At 40.7% G+C, this 17,028-nt stretch overlaps 1 long non-coding RNA gene across 1 annotated transcript; it reads left to right on the plus strand.

Annotated features, from left to right (window-relative positions):
• The first annotated feature begins 8,020 nt into the window (after positions 1–8,020).
• LOC110727352 lies at positions 8,021–12,402 on the plus strand. The gene is made up of 5 exons (XR_002512532.1): positions 8,021–10,926; positions 11,005–11,203; positions 11,336–11,465; positions 11,552–11,605; positions 11,705–12,402. It is a non-coding gene; the product is annotated as an uncharacterized LOC110727352 (long non-coding RNA).
• Positions 12,403–17,028: the final 4,626 nt, after the last annotated feature.

Here is a 17,028-nt window from a genome sequence, read left to right on the forward strand (position 1 = left end):
ACTTTGATTAACCCCTCATCATACCTAGCCGAGGGTTATGCTTCTATCCACCCCTTAACCCCTCGGCATGCCTAGCCGAGGGCTATGCTACTATCAACCCATCGGCATGCCTAGCCGAGGGTTATGCTTCTATCAACCCCTCGGTATGCCTAGCCGAGGGATATGCTTCTATCAACCCCTCAGCATGCTTAGCCGAGGGTGTAATACCCCGTATTTTTGAAAGGCATTTTCTAAATTAAAGAGTATTTAGTCTCGTATTTTCGACGTATTTTCTAACTTAAGAGTATTTCAGTTTTGGAGCCAAAATGATATTTGAATTTTGGCGCCTAAATCATTTATTTTAATAAAATGGATAAACTAAAAAATTTATAAATAGTATTTTGATTAAATAAATAATAAAACAAAACTATATTAATTAATAAAATTAGAGGCATTTTAGAATTTAAAAATCTGATTTTTAAATATAATTTCGGATTTTCCCAATAAAATCCAATTTTACTTAATACCTTGCTAAACTAATTATTTTCATGAAATGAAATTAATTTCCTAAAACTAAATAAATATCATTTTCGAATTTTTTTTTAATTAAAAATCTGATTTTTCTCTAAATAAAAGTATTTTCATAAAATAAAATTAATTCCTAAACTAATGAAGCGTATTTTCGGATTTTTATACATTAAAAATCTGATTTTTATTAATTATTTGCTAAATTAATTATTTTTATGAAATAAAATGATTTCCAAATTTATCAAATAATATTTTAAACTTTATATAATTAAAAATCTGATTTTTATACCTTAGTATTGTTCAAATTCGGCCACCCTAATAATCTAGCAAGAAAAATTGATTTTATTCTTATTAAATCTTTAGTTTTTGACAAATAAATTATTTTATAAAATCCCTAAACTAACATGATAGGTCCGAAAATATTGAATAATATTTTGCTCAATATTTTCGGCCATTCATGGTTTTTCTACAAAGATTTTAAATTATTTTATTAAAAATAAAATCTTTAAATTTCTTTTACTTCCATTCTTAAACCTAAAAATATTTTATTCTACGTCATCCTTGCACTCCAAGCTTAAAAATTTCCAAAAGGAATTTCATGATAAAAAACTTCCATAAATTATAAACCTTAAAATTCCATAAACCCATCCCCTAAACACCTATAAATACCCCTTTCATACACCCCAAAAATCACACCAAAAACCTCAAGAATTCTCTTCTTCTTTCCCCTCTTCCTCACGGTTTTCCTCCTCTCCCTCCTTCCATTTTTCCGGCCACCGGCGACCACCCTCACCGGCGACCACCTGCTGCTGCCAGCAGCCACCAGCAGCCGCCACTCCAGCCGGCCACAGCCACCCTTGCTCCTCCCTTGCATTGGTTCCTCCACCTTCCTTCAATCCCTCCTTTTCCTCTTAAATTTATTCTATTAACCATTTTCTAAATATTATTTCTTATACAAATTAATTTTATAAAAACAGAAAATTCTTTAAAATTATAAAACAGAAAATTATTTTATATATGATAATTAATTAATTCATGCACATATAGGGTAGTTTAATTGTTGTGTTTATTTGATAACCTTATATTAATTAAGGTTATAATTATGTGTAGGGTGTTCGTGATTTAGAGAAGTAGTTGTGAATCGCTCGTGATTGATCAAGGTACGTTATGTGGTTTGATACCTTCGAAAGTTGATTAAGAAACTACATTTTATGATCGTATGAAATTATAATTTATTCCGTATGGAATTTTATTTGTGAAACTATAATTCATGTTCCGTATAAAACTATGATTTATTATGAGACTATAAATTATTATGTTCCGTATCAAGTCATATTTTATTACATTCCGTATTAAATCATGTTTTATGTTTCGTATGAATTTATGATATTATGTTCCGTATTAAAATTATGAAATTTTGTCGCATTGAATTAAATGATTTGGATTTAAATCAAAAGGGCCTTAAATTGTGATTGGAAATTATTGGAAATGATTTGCAAGTTATGTAAGTGTGATGGATTTTTAAACAAATCAATCGATATGTTGAATCCCACTTAGGGAATGGTTTAGAGAAGACTATGGACTTTGCATGACCTAGTCTTTCCTCAAGTTTGGCCTTTGATTATAAAGTAAACCACTTGGGGGGTGTGCACACTTAGTGAGGAATTGGTTTGGTATGAATCGATTGAGTTTTACTTGAATTAAAAGAATTGGATTGAAAAAGTTCTATTTGAATACGGCATTGGTATTTCTTTTATTAATTAAACGTAAATGATTTAAATTACGTTTTACTTATCTTACACATGACTTACTTAGCATACTTTGCTAATACGTGCTTCTGTTTTGGCTTTGCCCTGTTTATCATTTATGGTAAGCAGGTGAATTTTTCAGGTGGAAATTAATTGATGCATACGGAGTCCACGGGAATTTCACCTAGCTAGGAGAAGTTTGAGTCATTTTTGTGTCACGAATTATGAACGAATTTTATTATGGTTATTTAATAAAGAATAAAGTTTTCCGCTGCAAAAGTATTTTTGTATAAGCCTTGCGTTATACACGGCGGTAATACGCCCAAACCTATCTCTACGGTATTTATGCGTATTTTTCTACAATTTACGTAGAGAGAGATTTGGGGGTGTTACAAAGTGGTATCAGTTTGTCGGGTCTTAAAACAAGATTAAAAGTGGAATAAATAAATTGGATGGGTAGACTTAAGTTGGGCATATAGGATAGAGTTTCGCATTTTTTTATAAAAATAAAAATAAAAATAAAAATAATAACCATTTTCATAAAAACTGTTTTCTTCTTTGGAAAGATGATTGAGAAAAGGATGCTCGGGCTCTCATAACGAGGCCTATAATGGGTACGCCTCTCTGTCTAGGCAAGGCTCTCCCCGACGCTGTGGGTAACTTACCTGGGAGACGCGGGCTCGACCATCCTATATCATGAATCAAGTACATTATTAATTTCAAAAGAAAATGAATTGAAATTTTTTTAAGTTTCAAAGACTATGTGTGCATATAAAATAAGTATATTATGAATTTTTGAAGAAGTCCATGGACATGATTTTTGAGTATATATGTGGCCCATATATGTTAAACTTATATGTATGTGAACATTGGTATGTTTATATGGATACTTATTGAATTATTGTTTTCTAAACAGATGTTGGATGATATTAGGAAGAAGTACTTTAACATTCACTACTTGAAAACTGATGCAATCAGTGTTAGCGACTTTGTGACTGGAATAACAGTTTTAGCTCTACACTACTACGAGAAGTATAATCTTGAAGTCTTCACCCAACCCCCTTGGCTAGTTCTTTTGGCATTAGCCCACTTACCCAAGCTTAAGAAGTACTACCCTCTATTTGAGAAGTATGGGGATGTGATTAAGGAGGATGGGCTTTGGAATGAGAGACATCACCATGAAGGGAAATGGCTAGCCACCTTGACCCATTTCAAGAATGACCTACACTATTTGGAGCGTAACTATGAACCTAAGAGGAAGTCCGTCAAGCCACCCAAACTTACCCCTCACCACACATTAAGAGAGGTTGACCAACTCCGTTATCTAAATGCTCAACTTCCTTTCTCTTACCCAAAGTATGAGGGAGACTTTGACTCTTCTGATGATGAATCCATTCCACCACTTGGACGGCGTAAGAACTACCCTCATCCTTCCCACTTTTCTCAATACAATGTACCTATACCACGTGAACATCCAAAACCTCAAACAAAAGCCCGAATTCTAAAAAGGCCTAGAGTCCATGACTTCTCATCATCTTCTAGCTCCAACTCTTCCCCTCCTCCACAACCCAACAACCCAAACCCTCAAGGAAACCCAAATCCAAAGTCAGGCCAAACCCCAAACTACAGTGACTATGTACCAACCTACTTGAAGGAGCCCAATGGTAACAAGAAGACTAACAATGAAGATCAAGAGTTTGACCCAGTAGAAGAGGAGTGATCAATTAAATGATTTATGATTGTTTCGATAAATTATATGCATAATAAAGTGTACTTGAATATTAATTAATAATAATAAAGTATTTGCTTGATTTCTTCTATGTTTATGTATATGAATAAATTTTAATTTTTTTTTCTTTCTTCTTTCTCTCAAATGTGAACACCAGGAAATATGTCTTTAAAGTTAAAGAATAAGAAATATGAATTTATGATATTATGTTCCGTATTAAAATTATGAAATTTTGTCGCATTGAATTAAATGATTTGGATTTAAATCAAAAGGGCCTTAAATTGTGATTGGAAATTATTGGAAATGATTTGCAAGTTATGTAAGTGTGATGGATTTTTAAACAAATCAATCGATATGTTGAATCCCACTTAGGGAATGGTTTAGAGAAGACTATGGACTTTGCATGACCTAGTCTTTCCTCAAGTTTGGCCTTTGATTATAAAGTAAACCACTTGGGGGGTGTGCACACTTAGTGAGGAATTGGTTTGGTATGAATCGATTGAGTTTTACTTGAATTAAAAGAATTGGAGTGAAAAAGTTCTATTTGAATACGACATTGGTATTTCTTTTATTAATTAAACGTAAATGATTTAAATTACGTTTTACTTACTTACACATGACTTACTTAGCATACTTTGCTAATACGTGCTTCTGTTTTGGCTTTGCCCTGTTTATCATTTATGGTAAGCAGGTGAATTTTTCAGGTGGAAATTAATTGATGCATACGGAGTCCACGGGAATTTCACCTAGCTAGGAAAAGTTTGAGTCATTTTTGTGTCACGAATTATGAACGAATTTTATTATGGTTATTTAATAAAGAATAAAGTTTTCCGCTGTAAAAGTATTTTTGTATAAGCCTTGCGTTATACGCGGCGGTGATACGCCCAAACCTATCTCTACGGTATTTATACGTATTTTTCTACAATTTACGTAGAGAGAGATTTGGGGGTGTTATAGAGGGATATGCTTCTATCAACCCCTCGGCATGCCTAGCCGATGGCTATGCTTCTACCAATCCCTTGGCATGCCCAATTGAGGGTTATGCTAAGATGAACTCACCAGCCTTTTGAAGATGAACGTTACAAGATCAAGGAGGTCTCTCACTTGAGGGTCTTCCGCTCACAAGTTCCAAATGGCAAGGCCTTCAGCTCGCCCTCCCCATCAATCATGAATAGTTATGTGGCTGAGCCGACAACCGATACGCTTGGAATGTCGACTTAAGAAGATTTTATGTTTGAACAACTTCTAATCTTACAATGATGCCCTAGGGGCATTAAGGGTCGATACTAGGAGATCTTTCTTTTAATAGCGCATCATTGTAAAAGTTAAAGTTGTTGAATTAAAAAAGTTCAGCAATATGACAAGTTCCCCCCTAGCTATTTTTCGGGTTAGTTACCTACATAGCCGCCTAAAGCTCTAAAAGCTCGGGAATTCATTATCTTCTCATAAAGCACCGGGCCTCCCTACATACAGGACACCCCAGGTCTCTAACTAACGTTAACAATAACAAGTTTGTTCCAATGTTTGGGGCAAGATAATAGACTATGAGATAATGTCCTGGCGAATTGCTAAAATAACAAAAGGCTCGTTTAGCCCTCAACCTACCACAAAAGTTGAGATAGCCCAGCTCTTATACATCTTTAACTTGGGGCTCGATTAGCCCCTCAGCCTATCCTAAAAGTTGGGACGGCCTACTTCCTATACATCTATAACAAAGGGCTCATTTCGCCCCTAGCCTGTCCCAAAAGTTGGGATGGCCTACCTCTTATACATCTATAACAAGGGGGCTCGTTTAGCTCTCAGCTTATCCCAAAAGTTGGGATGACCTACCTCTCATACATCTATAACAAGGGGCTCATTTAGCCTCAGCATATCCCAAAAGTTAGGATGACCTACCCCTCATACATCCATAACAAGGGGCTCGTTTAGCTCTCAGCCTATTTCAAGATTTGGGATAACGTACCATTCACTCATTATCATAACATCAGGCCCGTTTAGCCCTCAGCATATCTCAATGTTGAGATAGCGTACCGTTCATTCATTATTTTAACTTGGGGCTAGTTTAGCCCTCAACCTATCTCAATACTTGAAGATAGCATTCTGCTTAGCTCTCATTTTCACATGGGGCTCATTGACCCTCAATTATCATAATATTTGAGATAGAGGCGTGCCTAGTCCTCCTTAAAATGTTACTCGGGGCTTGCCTCTGGCACTTCAAAATTCATGAAGAATCATGATAAGGTCGTAAAAATATAATATTTATATCTATTAAACTTTTGATTTTATATTGATATTTGATGGTTTAAAGATATATTACGTAATTTTCTTATTTAGATACGAGTTACTACTATTTATTTTTATTGTTTGTAGGAAAGAAATATTGGCATCAAATTGCATATTACGACACAGAGCAAAGTTTATAAGCCCGTTGACTCTCAACTATTTCAAGACCAATGTTGTTTTATTGTGTAAGTTATTACAGTTGGGCCTTGAAGTATAACAATCTGTCACATAACATATTAGAAAGAGGAGAGCAGCTCAAACTCTTCATTGTTCTCACTGTTCTTGCGGGTAAGCCAAAGAGTAAATCCCTTAAGCGAGATTGACGGTTATCAATTTGTCAAGCAAGAAAATATAGAGATGAAATCAGATAAGGATGAGAGCGTTCGGGATCAAAGATTCCCGATGATAAGATTGGGATGCCGAATTGGAAGGAGAAGGCGTTTTCAGATTGGAAGATTTACACATATTTGGGCTGTTTTGGGTACCGAATCAGAGAGGAGGGAGGCCAAATTGCATGCGAGAAGAAGACCAGCAACAGCAAACTCAGGGGGAAGCTGAACTCGGCGACAGAGGAACCGAGGTGGTTGTAGCTCTCGGTTTGCTACAATACTGATTTGGGGATTCCGATCAACTACTCCAAAATAGAAAAAGGATCTGAGTTTTATTTTGGGGATTTTCTGGGCTACGTTCAGGGCAGCAAATTGATGAGCTTCATCTGAATTTTGCGAGGTACCTAGCGAGCAGGAGGGTAAGCAAAAACGGACTAGTCGAGGTGACTCGGTTCAGCTTGTGTCTACTCTGATTCTCATTAGAAGATTTGGTACTGTATTTATGCTTTCATTTTCTTTTCATTCGATTGTCAGCTTTGGTTTATCTTGGATTAGTAGTAGTATAAGTTTTGCTTTTGAGAATAAAAATGAAAGTTAGTGCTTTTGTTCTTGAATGCGTCAGTATACTAGCTGGTATACATCTTGGTAGATTAATTTAATTATTAGTTTTATTTTCATTTATTTGCTTTGTTTATTAGTTTGATTATGAATTTTATGTATTCTATTATAATTAACTCAATATTTGTTATGTCGGGCTAAATTACTAGTGGGGTAGGGAGACCAATTATGCATTGGATTATTGGTTTTGTGAGAATAGATATGCTGTAATTCTTGGGTATCGTGTTTATATCTTGATTGGATGGATAGTCTATTTTATTGGTATGAATTGGTTGAATTATATTTTAGACCTGCCATCTTTAATATCATCCACTAGTTTGATTGCTAGGATTTTAACTTGTGATACGTAATTGTCCTTGTTAATTTCCCTTGGTAGCAATTAGGTGTTTAATAGGTGACTAAAGCTTGTTATAATGCCTAAGATTATCAACCCTTTTAGTTGCAGGAGTCGAGCTTGTGAGATTTGTGGCTAAGTTAACTACTCCCTTGTTATTAATGCTACTAATTAATCAAGTCTAGAGAGCTTGTTCTAGATTATTAGTTGGTAAGACAATATTCCAAGAGCTTGTTTGGTCTATTTGCAACTAAAGGAAGTTTCGAATGCTTGTTTGTGCTCATTAGTTAACATTAAGATATAGTCATGATTATATATAATTCAATGATCAATTGATACTCCAATGCTATAATATGTCTCCCGATTCCTTATTTCATTACTCTTGATTTTATAGTATCTTAATTTTATTAGTTTATTTCTCCGTACTTTATTTGTTTTCTAGTTAATAGTTTATTTTTTAGATCATATTTTTCTTATTCAAATCAGGGGTTTTTAACATTCACAAGTAATAATTTAATAATCTAATTCTCTGTGAGATCGACCCTAGCTTACCCTACTACATTTTAGGAGATTTTAGTTAGGTTTATTTTTGGTAGACACGCGACAGTCGTACCAAATCATCAAAAGTAAACAGCAAGCCAACAAAGAGAAATGTCAAGCGGAGGGACATGAATATATCACAAAGTCAGAATAACAGTCTCATACATAGAAGAGATGATGCCAAGTACAAATCAAAAAATCCAAATACATCAGAAGAAAGTTAAATGTCTAAACATCAAGGCTAGAAGATCTATTCAATGCAAGTCAAGCGCACCTCGAGGACCAATTCCTCACATCCAAAGGTCTCGGCCTCCCTTAGCCTGGCATGTCTCACACCCCTAGGCTCTTGGCACGTCTCATACCCAAAGATCTCAGCTCGTTATAAAAAGGCTCTTGGCATTTTAGATATATTTGTCATATCCAAACGGAGAGTTGACAAGCCAAGCTCTCAGCATATATGGACAAGGCGAGCCCTCGGCATCTCTCAGCCTAGCGTAGGCCCTCAACTTCCTCCGCTCGGTCTTTTCAATCACTCTTGTTTCGGGGTTTTCTGTGTCCCTCGGGAGAGTTAAAACTCCAAGACTGGATTCCGGGCGCCTGTACCTGCAAAACAACGGAGACTCTAGTTGGATAAGTTCCGCCTCCGACGATCAAGTTAGAAAGTGTTAGGAAGAATAAAAGTGCGAAAAGTAAAGTGGGATCAGGTTCCTCTATGGAGACAAATGATCATCCGGCTATCGCAGACAGCCTCAATATCCGAGTGTTCACTCTCTTGTGTAATCAATTTTACAATTAATGCTCTTTTTGAATAATCAATTCTGTGTTCCCTGGATGGGAACATATCCCTTTTATAGGGTCTTAAAATGCGTGCCCATCCTAGGTTTCTAAACCTATGACTAACGGGCTGCCTCGGGATTTGGGCCTTGAATGCCGCCAATCCTATGTTGGATATTTGTTTGCCAAGTGTCGAGCCCTGGTAGGTTCACTTAGGGCTCTCCTTTGGGTGACACGTGGCGGACTCTGATAGGTCCACGTGGCACCCGTGACATGTGTCACACGCGGATAGGAAAATAGTTTTGTTTTTTTTGTTTTTTTTGTTTTTTTTTTTTTTTACCGTTTAGTTTTTGGAACATTCTTCAGGGGTGCCCCCTGAAATTCTTGTCCCTTTATATAAGGGTCCTACCCCCCATCATTTTCACACATTCTCAAGATTCTCTCGGACATGGAACCTTAGACTTTAGGAAAGAACTTGTCTTAATTCTGAGAAAAGCAACTGCCGCCTGTAACTAATGCTTGTTTCTACAGCTGCCCAAGACTTTTTTCAAGCGTCTACAGTATCTTCAAACCAAAGGTAACCGCCTGCTTTTCTCTCTTGCTTTAACTTTGTTTCTTTTCCTTTTTGAAAATGGTTTCCCAAAAGCACACGACATAGCCTAGGTTAGTGATCAGCCGGTCACCGGGGACGACTGAATCTAGAACTAGGAGCACCGACTGCCCCTTGCTGGACCACCCTTTGCGAACTTCCCCAAGTCCGACGCTCTTTGTGTCTGTGTAGGACACCATGGCCAAATTAAACAAACATCCAGGTAGCAGAATCCGAACGGCTCTTTTAGGGCGCCTATTAGTGAACTCTTTGATTTGTCGCCTGACACCCCGAGTACCCCCAGTGATTCTATTTTGCAAGAATCAGGGGAGGAGTTTGAGAGTGATGCCTCTGACTCTATTCGACAGGCCCCTCAGGGGGACGCGGCTCAGACAGTGAGTCCGAACCTAGTACTTCTAGCAGAGTCTCCGATGACTCTGAGGAAATGCGCTCTCGGTTGGAAACAGCGAGAGGGTCCCATTCTGTAGAAAAGGCCGAAGGCTGGGCCGAGCCGTCTGCTACCCGCCGAGAGCAGTTTGCTGCTTATTATCAACACGTTCTCGCGGGCAGGCGGAAAACAATGGCTGACAAGGTGGGAAGTTTTCGAGTTGATCATGTCATGGGACATGGCTTCATTTTGTGCCGGATGCTGAGGATACCGTAGTCTGGCCAGAAGGATCAAGATACGGGGACGAGTGCTCTGGCTACTATGAAGGGGCCATCCAAGCTGGCCTTAGATTCCCCCTCCATCTGACCGTGGAGAGAATTCTTGATGGATACCAGTTGGGTATTTGGCAACTGGCCCAAACTCTTGGGTAAACATTCTAGGCTTTGTTGCCGCCTGCGAAATGTTAGAGGTAGATCCAAGTTTTGAGGCTTTCGCCCACATGCACTACCTCAACCGAACCCCAAAAGCAAGCGGGTCTGGTTGGTACACTTTATCTAGCCACAAGGGCTATATGATGACCATTGGGAAGGATAACAAATGGAAGGACTGGAGAAGCAAGTTCTACATTGTTTCTTCACCTGACAAGATAAAGAACAGAAAATACAAACGGTGGAACCGGAACCCCCCTCTGCTCTCAGGCGGAACATAATTGTCGTCTGTTCCCAGAAAGGCCAAAGAGCATATCTTGGAGAAGGGTCTTTTCAAAGTGACCATTCGGTCAAATGAGGAGACCGGGGTGAAAGAAATCATACCCCAAAGTTATATTCCCAACTATGATTGGTTATCTGATGGGGATTATCTTACCGCCTGCGGTCTGAGTGTAGAGAGGCCGAGAGGTAGACGACCGAATGTGTTTAGATTTTTAGTAAAACTTGATCATTTTGTCTAGCTTACTTAACTATTTAAAATTTCTTATGCAGACAAAGCGATGGCGAAGCTCTCGTCTACAAAGAAGCCGACTGCCTACTACCGCTTGCTTTTGGGCAAGCGAAAGGGCGAGGAGCCGGATGCCACATAGACGCCCAAGGTGAGCCACACTCTTTAATTTGACTAAGTCTGACTTAATTTTCCCGCTTGCTTCTTACTCTTTTTGGTTTATATGCAGGGTGGTTCCTCCAAACCCTCTCCTTCATCTTTGTCGGACCCGAAGCTTCAAAAGCAGACGGTCGGTGATGTGGGGACTCCTGGCAGGTCCTGGAAACACGTGGCCCACAAGCTAGGAAGGACCCATCCTCCAACTGGGGGAAAGTCCCCAGCTTTCCCTGAGAGTAGTCGGCTCCCAAGGGAGAAGGCGGCTGCCGGAGGTATTACAAGTTTTAATCCCTTGCCCTACCCCTGTAGGGTCAAGTTCAATCAACAGTTGGCCAGTGCTTCTGAAAGCAGCCGGTCTATAGGTCGAATTTACACCAAGTATTTACAAAGTGTTGAATGTGCAGATGTCCCTCAAAGGCCGGATCTTCAATAGCTGGCAAAGACCATGCTAAGGCCATCTCCCTTGAGGATAGGGAGTCTGTTAGAGGAGTCGGCACCCTTGATCTTGATGTCATTCTTGCTCTCCTTGCTGAGGTATTTTACTTTATCATTTTTATGATTTTTTGCACAACTCTTTGAGCCGTCTGGTACTGATGTTTTCCCTTCTTTGCCGGATGCAGTCTATGCTGCGAGTGCACGGTCTTAGAAAATTGCTCAACGAGAAGAAAAAAGAGGTAAAAGCTGCGAATGCTCGGGCCGCCTCTTCTCTAGACACAGCCATGTTTCAGATTACTCAAAATGAAATATTGACCACTGACATACTATATTCTCAGGCGGCTGCCAATCTGCAGGTCAAGGCCGATCTAGACGCGGCAAAGAGGCGGATCTTTGAGCTCGAGAAGGAGGTTCCAAGAGGCGGACACTGAAGCAGCCGGACTCTGCACCCGGGTGGACAAACTCAAAGCCAGGCTGCAAAACCAGGAAGTCCAACTCGCCAAGAAGTATACTTCAAGGGCTGAGGAGGAGAAGGAGGCCCTGGTTAAACAGATGATGGACGACTGTGAAGCCATCATGCAGCTGACTTGGGGGGCTCTTTTCCCGGATGCTAGCTATGAAGGCTAGAGGACCAGTTTGCCGCCGCTTCCCAAGAATACAATGATAAACTCTTGAACCAAGCTCAAGAGGAAGCGGAGGAAGAGGAGTCGTCTGATTCTGCATCCGAGGTTCCGATCAAGAGGAGGAGTAGGATGGCGAAAAAGACCGAGAGCCGACTGGGGAGGAAAAGGATGCGGCTGCCAATACTGAGAAGCCCCCTCCTGAAGCTTAAGCCTTGTGTTGATTCTCTGAGGCCTGTTGGCCATGTATTACTTTCTCCGGCGTGCGTGCCGTGTGTTTCCTTATATCTTTACCGACTAAGGAGTCGGGTTTTTTTGACAATTTTTGCCGGTTGTATCGGTTAACTCTTTTTAGTCGCCCCTGAGGTCGACTAAGTTTATTTATGAATCATCCGGCCATTTGGCCGGTTTTTCCATTTTGCAAGATGTCTTTGAATTTTTGCATTTCATAGATTTTAGCTAAGTATTTAGCTTGCTTTATCCTATGAATTTTTCACTATATACCGGTTGTTTTTGCCCCTGGGCGGCTGTGCGACTGGTTTTCAAAGGTAAATTGATTGACTTGGAAATTTTTTATGCTTTAGAGAGTATGATTGGTTTCCAAGCCAATCAATCACTATGGTGATTGCCCCAAACCAGGCGGACAGTCGACCATTGCATAGGCGGGTAAGCATTCAATAGTATGTGACCATTGGCCTCATTAGTTAGTTCTAAGACGAGCAATGCTTAGCTGCTAAGTTTTTTAACTTAGCTTATTTTATTATTTGGAAATTGGCCGTTTGCATTGCAATAACGGGCTTTAAACAGGATATCCAACCAAGATAGCGACCGCTTGTTATATTACAGGCAGTAGCTTTTAGTTATCTTGGTTTCATCAACCTAGGTAGGAATAATGGTCGAATACCGGCTGGTGTCAATGAGACATGTGGTTTTGTTTGTTCCGTTTAGGTTCCATTTTAGATTGTACAGGTTAGACGGCTGTGAGTTAGCCTTTTTGGGTTAATCAGTCTTTGCCGCTTGTTTTCGGGTTAATAGAGCAATGTGCAACTCAAATGGGAGATGCTCTCTGCGACGAATTCACCCGGGTGGGCGTCGCGGGACGCCTACTCATGTTGGAGCAGACGGATGCTAGCTGCTAAGTTTTATACTTAGCTTATTTTTCATTTCAATAGCTGCTAAGTATGGATTTAGCTTATATCCTCAAATTTATCTATCTGTATTGCTCCTAAGCAATAGCAGGCGGTATTTGACCAAGATAGTAGCTGGTTTTCGTTTTATTATACAATAGTCGGTAACCCTTGTTATTTAGGTCTCATTTAATCAATTCAAACAGCTGCGAGCTTATCTTAATCCAGACAGTCGGTAGGGCCGTTTGTTTTTAAGTTTATAGAGCAATGTACCACCCAAATGGGAGATGCTATCTGCGACGAATTCACTCGGATGGGCGTCACCGGATGCTTACTATGTTGGAGCAGGCAATGGTTTGTAATATTACCTGGCCATTGGCCTCATTAGGTTGTTCTAAAAGGAACAACGCATAGCTGCTAAGTTTTTAGACTTAGCTTATGTCTACTCATGTTGGAGCAGACGTAAGATTTTAATAAAGCCGCCTGCACATTGTATAGACGGTACTCCCATTGGGAGATGTACATAAAAATGAAAATAAAAAACAACTCTTTATTGATAGGCTTTCTACTTTACAAAAATTACAAGTCTTAGAAGTAGTACTTTTTTAAGTTGTCTATATTCCAAATTCTGGCTAGCTGCCTACCGTCTGGAGTTTCTAGGCGGTAGATGCCGCCTCTTGCTTCCTCATAGATCCAGTAGGGGTCTTCCCAAATGGGAGTCAGCTTTCCCTACTCATTGGCCCTACTAGTTGCCTCCATTTTCCATAACACAAAGTCCCCCACTTTCAAAGGTCGTTTGTGTACTCTTTTGTTGTAGGCTCTCGTCAAATCTCATGACGCAAGGCGGCATTTCCCCAGCGTTTCGGGAGTGAGTCCAATGCTAGCCGCATGGCCTCCCAATTAGCCTCTTCGCCATAAAGCATGACTCGATGAGTCGGCTCATAGTGCTCAATGGGCAAGACAACTTCAGCACCATAAACCATGAGAAACGGGGTTTCACCAGTCGCCCCTTTTTCAGTTGTTCTGATGACCCATAGAACATGCGGCAACTCATCAGCCCATAGACCGCCAGCTCTTTCAACTTTCTTTTTAATGTCATCTGAGATTAATTTGTTGAAGGCTTCAACCTGGCCGTTTGCTTGGGGACGACCGATTGATGCAAAGCAATGAGAGATCCCTTGGTCTCCCAACCAACTCTTAAGAGTAGGCGTCTCAAACTGAGGGCCATTGTCAAATACCATAGACATAGGTACCCCAAACCGGGTGATAACATTTCTCCAAATGAAGGAGATGGCATCTTTTGTCTTGATACCTTTGATCGCCTCTACTTCTACCCATTTGGTGAAGTAGTCAACAACAACCAGGATATACATTCGTCCGCCTGTAGCGGGCGTATACGGACCCAGAATGTCCATTCCCCATTTGACGAATGGTACTGGGCTGTGAATGGCCGTCAGATTAGTGGCCGGACGGTGTATTTAATACCAATTCAATTATATTGCAATTATAGCAAAATTTTCACAGAATAAACCATCACAGCAAAGCCTGAAGTTATAATTCATGAATAAATATTAAGCAATTGCTTTTTACATTGTCACAGAAAGCATAACCCCAAAATCGCATATTTGAAAGTAAAAGTAAAAAATAAATTGCATACCTTTCAATAAGACAATCATCATCCTTCTCCAAGCTTATCCTATAATAGCAATCTTCAACTTTTCAAATCGATAAAATAACCATGCTGAAAAAATCAAGTAAAATTATCAAGACAGATTATCAAGAGCACAACTTCCACATACTGATGAGTGATGCATAGCACTACACTTTCGGAGTCATCGGAACCATAGTGCACTTCATACCGTTGTTTCCCTCTCAAAGAGCAACATCAAATTGCCAAATTACCACTGTAATTAACTATCAATTAAGCTTATGCACATATAATAAAAAAAAAGTCACTTTAGAACTTATACATATCAAACTTTTTCAGTTAAATTTTATTTTTCACTTTTCCATCGAATCGACCATATTTTCTGTTTGGGTCCAATTTAGTCAAAATTGGGCCTAAGCACTAAATGATCCAATTAAAAGCCCAAGGTCAAGGTTCAACTCTCCAATTGCACAAAAGTCAAAGGTCAGCCCACAAAGCATGCCAATTGGGCTAAGGCCCAACCTCACCATGTATGATGAGGTATAAAAGCCATCATATTCGGCACATTCAGATATTCAGATTCATATTCATATTCTGATTCATATGCTCATTCTTGCATTCAGATATATTCCACAAAAGCCTCAAGCTACAAACTCTCTTGCATAGTGTCTTCTTTTTACACATTGTACTGACTTTAGCATCGGAGGGGCCTTCCTCGGCAACACCCCCGAGGCTAGTTTACGTGTGTTTACTGTGCAGGAAACCTTCGGCCCAACACAACTTGGACCGAATCCAGTCTTCTCCATTTCAGCGGACCTTCGGCAAGGTCCCATTGTTTTCACCCGAAACAATTTGGCGCCGTCTGTGGGGAAGACTTTCAAAAATCTTTAAGCCAAATTCCTAACCAAGATCATCTTGCAATTATCTTAGCAGCCATGGCTAAGAACCGCAAGAGCAAAAGCCTCCGTCAAGGAGCGGGCGAAAAGCCTAAAACCCCTACACCATCGCCCTCGCCGGACCGGAACTCTCCCAAGGGTGCCGGCTCGGGGGGAGGATCATGCAAGGAGGATTCCCTATCTCCCGTAATGCATGACTCTCAATATAGGCCGGACCACTCTCGGTCTAGCAGGGGTCAGTCTGATCACAGGACATATTCAGTGTCCCAAAGCCAACCATCGGCTGCGCGGCCTCATTCCCACACTCGGCCGAGGACCCCTTTAACGGGGCCCAGTTCGGAAGAGGTGGCAAGAGCGCTGGCAGTACTCATGGAGGCAATGAGGGCACAGAATATGCCACCGCCTCGTGATCGAACTCCTCCGCATACCCGGCATCAGCGGAGGAAGTTAGACCATGACGGTGGGAAGCTTCCTTCCTTCCGGGAACTGGAAGAGTGGGAGGAGGATTCTTGGAAAAATGAAAAACAGAGGAAAAAGAACCCTCAATTATTTAAAGGATCCTCATCCTCAAGACCAGAAGCGCATAAGAGCAGCAGCTCAGCTTCTCGGCCAGAATCTACTCGCCGAGAACCTGAGACTGTTCGCAGAAGCGTCCTTGACCGACTCGGCGGCCAGGAACCGAGCGTGCGTAGTCGCCTCTCGTTCCCTGCAGCCGAGGCCCAGACTTCCCAGCCAGGGACGAAAACCACTCCTACCTCTCTAAGAGGGCGGAGCGCGGTCCCTTCGGCCAGGAACAAGGGCAAGGCCGTTATGCTACCCGCTAGTTCACCATTCGAGCAATGGATACTGGAAGAGCGCGTACCCACGGTTAAAATACCGTCGCATATCACATATGACGGGACCACGGATCCGAAGGACCACGTGGCCTCGTATGAGACTCATATGCATCTTTGCCCCAGATCCGAGGCGACTTGGTGCAAATATTTCCCAACCACTCTCAAGGGGGTCGCGCAAGCGTGGATCTCCAAGGGAGTAAGGCAAGGCTCCATAACAGGTTGGGATGATCTGTCCTCCAAGTTCAGGAGCAAGTTTTCCACGGCAAACCGCCGAGAGAAGACTACCGCAGAGCTCATGAGTCTGCAACAGGGGGAAACCGAAAGCCTCCGAGACTACCTGACCCGTTTCAGTAACGATTCATCAAGCGTCTCCCAGCTGGACCAGGGGTTAGCTGTTTTTGCAATGCAGAATGGCCTTCAGCCAGGAAAATTCCTAGACTTCATGGTCATGCATACCCCGCAGACCTTGGAGGAAGCTCTTAGTGCTTCGGATAAGTTCATCCGAGCCGAAGAATGGAATAAAGCAAAAACCCAA

Source organism: Chenopodium quinoa, unplaced genomic scaffold, assembly GCF_001683475.1.
Source record: "Chenopodium quinoa cultivar QQ74 unplaced genomic scaffold, ASM168347v1, whole genome shotgun sequence".
Classification (NCBI taxonomy): Eukaryota; Viridiplantae; Streptophyta; class Magnoliopsida; order Caryophyllales; family Amaranthaceae; genus Chenopodium; species Chenopodium quinoa.